Source organism: Chrysochloris asiatica, unplaced genomic scaffold (genome assembly GCF_000296735.1).
Source record: "Chrysochloris asiatica unplaced genomic scaffold, ChrAsi1.0 scaffold00024, whole genome shotgun sequence".
Lineage (NCBI taxonomy): Eukaryota > Metazoa > Chordata > Mammalia > Afrosoricida > Chrysochloridae > Chrysochloris > Chrysochloris asiatica.
Window position 1 is genome coordinate 8,682,456 of NW_006408542.1, and position 3,590 is coordinate 8,686,045.

The window sequence follows — 3,590 nt, forward strand, 5'->3', positions numbered from 1 at the left end:
TTACATCCATGCCATTAAATCCTACATCATATTTTTAATGTACTAATAATATACTTGGTGTGGCACTGAAAAATCAGCATTGGTCTATGAACCACAATCTTAGCAGTTCAAACCCATCAGCTGCTCCTCAGAAACGTATACATGTTGGCATGGAATATCATTGGGGTAGAAAAGTCAAACAAGTCTAGATATTTAATTGGAAGAGAACAGATGTACTAGGGAGTTCCCAAATCAAGAGTTTATAAGTTTAACACAACACAAATCCTTCTTCACGTCAAATTTGAAATTGAAAGTTCTATAAATTGTGACTTTAGGCCTTAGATAGTACCAACTCTTCTGATCAAAAAAGGCCACAACAGTTATGATTATATTAATTGACTTTATTTTATACTAGGTTGGTGGACATAAGTAATCCTCCTTAATAAAGTTGACAATTAGCTTCACTCAGAATATTTTTAATAATACACATTTTAAAAAAACAGTATTCATCTTACAAACTGTTCTACAATCTAAATACACAGCAGTTTGAAAAACAGTGGTTAAAAAACAACAGCCAATGTAAAAAGGCATTGAAACGACTAGAACAGGACAGGTGTGATATAGGTGGCTCTGATTTTACAGTTTTCTCACTGCATCATAGTGTCAGAAGTCTGTTCCTTCAGCTGGATCCACTGCTCAGGATTTAAAGAAATACCTTTTCTTCTTAAAATGGTTTCATTTCACCTTATTGATCCATCCAATAGCCTCTAATATCGATTAGTGACATACCTCTTTAAGATCTGGAACAGTGATATACCTCATTTTCCCATTCTGAAACATACCATCTTCTCTATGGCTGCCTTTCTCCGATTAGAGGATGAGAAGGCTCTAGAAGTTTCACCAGTTTCTTGCTTCTTCACAGGTTTTCTCAAGCAACTTGCTTTTTCTTCTTTAACTTTTTGTTGACTTCACTATTAGAATCATCACCAGATAAACTTTAAGAAACAAGCTCCTTTGATTTAGACATTACTCCACTCCTGCAACCAAACAGCCGTCTACTAGATCACTCATGACTCGAGTAAATGTTTTTGTGTTTTTTCAGGCATATATAATCATTTACATCTCCAAAGGGCACATTCTGCAAGTCTGCCTCCTGGCCACCAGCTCTTAGTCCCTCTCTTCTTAGTCCATGAATCTAGAGTCCTCAGCCACTACCCCTCTCCATGCCCCCATCTCTGCCTCCATCTCTGGCACTGCTGCTTCTCTGGATAAGGTCCCACATTCTGCTTGTGCACTTCTCTCTTGATGATCCTAGGGTCCTCTGTTTCTGGACTGTAAGATTAACCACTCCTCTTTTTTAGTTACAAAACTTCTACCTTTATAGTTGTGACAGTTGCAATTAATCATGATAATTATTATTCACTATTGAATCGTATGACTCTTATCCCCATCTCTTTTCACCAGACCCATCTAGACAAGATGACCATTATTCAGTGGGGACTCTTTCTCTCCCCCCATACTCTTAAACTAAACTCCCTCTTGAAACCTTGTAAGCCAGTCACTTCGTGCCTTTATTGCCCCCTCATTTTAGGTAGCCAGTGTCTAAGTTGCCCGTTCCTATCTACCCTGTGTACAGAGTGGATAGCATTGATACTTGATGTGAAGACTCTTTCCCTCTTTATTGGTATTTAGAGTACCTACCACTCTGAGTATAAGGAGCTCTGGTAGCACAGTGGTTATGAATCAGACTGCGAACCACAACAAGAGCAGTTCGAAACTACCAGCTGTTCTGTGAGAGAAAGATGAGGCTTTCTGCTCCCGTAAAGATTTACAGCTTCAGAAACCCTGTACAGGGTCGCTATGAGTCAGAACCAACCCCACGTCATATCACCACCACCACCACCACCACCACCACCACCACTCTGAGTATAAGTCAGGTTCATCAAATCAAAGCAATTTACCCTTATTTTGTTTATCCGGAAAAAAAAATTTTTTTTTTTTTCAATCTTCCTCTAGTCGAGTTCTGATTATTGAGCCATCGAGGCTAAGTCAAAAGGGTACTACTGTATGCAAGTTTGGGTGTTCTTGTGCATCTCCCCTCACTTCATATCAGCTGGATGCTTTACTCTCAGCTCTAGCCCTCTGTGGCTAAGTCCTTGTCCATGGGCTCAAATGTCCTCAGGTCTCACCACGCTTTGGACCAACCAGCCCTTCCTCTTCTCTCTCATCTCCAGGTCAACAGGATTCAATGGACTGGGGTTGAACTCAGCCTGTTTCTTCATTTATGCCTCTCCTCCTCTTCCACTCACCAGCAGATCAATATGGTCGTCAGCAAGTTTACATGCTTGTTTGTGTATTCCCTTTGAGTTTCAGTCTTAGAGGGAAGTTTGTCCTGAAGGCACTTGATTGCTGGCCTTGATGTCTTCCTGGTGAACATCTTGCTTATTCTTCTAGTAGCCAGTCATGCTGACATTTTGTTTTGGGTTTTTCCTGATGATCTTTCTTTGAAGATGTACCTTCTTTTACTGAAACTGTTCCAGTCTGCTTGTCCTTACTAGTGGGAATGTCCCACCTTATAAGGTTCTGGATGGGAATCAGGATTCCATATAAGGTCCTATACTCTGTAAAGGCTTTACACGAGGCCTGTTTCACTGGGCAAGTTGCAGAAGCTCTTTTAGGTATTCCAATCAGTTATAAGCTGAAGGTGGGCTTACAAGTTTTCTCTAATCATGTTCCCCAACATTCCTTTCTATCCCACTCAAGTGTCTATTTTGTAGCCAAGGGAAACGAATACTCATAAGGCATTCAAGGATTTTAGTATTATTTACCCTCTTCAAGCTATACCTAGATGCCTGTATCCCAGAGCCCTGTTGTTCCAAGTTTGAGTATTCATCACTATTTACCTCTGTCCCACTAGGTCATGCAAACCTATCTCACTGTTCCCCTATCTATCTTTTTCTTCTGCCTCCTTCCCCATTCTTGTATTGCCCTCCCCAACACCCAAACTAAACCCCCCACCCCAACCCCATTGTGGTTACCTTATATTCCATTGGTTCCTTCTTCCATTTAAGACAATCTATTTTATCCAGTAATCTACCTGACCTTCCCACCACCTGGATCTCTGTTCCTCTGTGTTTCCTTCTTTCACATTGTAATTGTTTTGATCATAGACTGACCTCCCAGATCCTCTGTTCTTATCATTTCATTTTGTTCTTGACTCTTCCATTTGTCAATTGAGTTCAGGGTGATGCTGCTACTTATGTCATTCTGTAGTTGTTGTGTGTTCTTGTTGGTTCTCAGTCCACAGAACTTCCTTTAGGATGTTTTTCATAGAAGGGTTGGCTTTGGCAAAATCCCTTAGCTTCTGTTTATCCTGGAATGTTTTGATTACACCGTCATATTTGATTGACTTCTTTGCTGGATAGAGGATTCTTGGGTGGCGGTTTTTTCCTTTCAGGGTTTTATATATGTCTCCCCATTGCCTTCTTGCCTGCATGGTTTCTGTTGAGAGATCTGAACTTAATCTGATTTGCATGCCTTTGTGTGTTACACTTCTCTTTTCCCTAGCTGCTTTCAAGATTTTGTCCTTACCTTTGATTTTGGAGAGCTTG

At 40.5% G+C, this 3,590-nt stretch overlaps 1 pseudogene; it reads right to left on the reverse strand.

Moving 5' to 3' along the window:
• Window positions 1-615: 615 nt before the first annotated feature.
• LOC102836909 lies at window positions 616-1,006 on the reverse strand (annotated as a pseudogene).
• Between the last annotated feature and the right edge of the window lie 2,584 nt (window positions 1,007-3,590).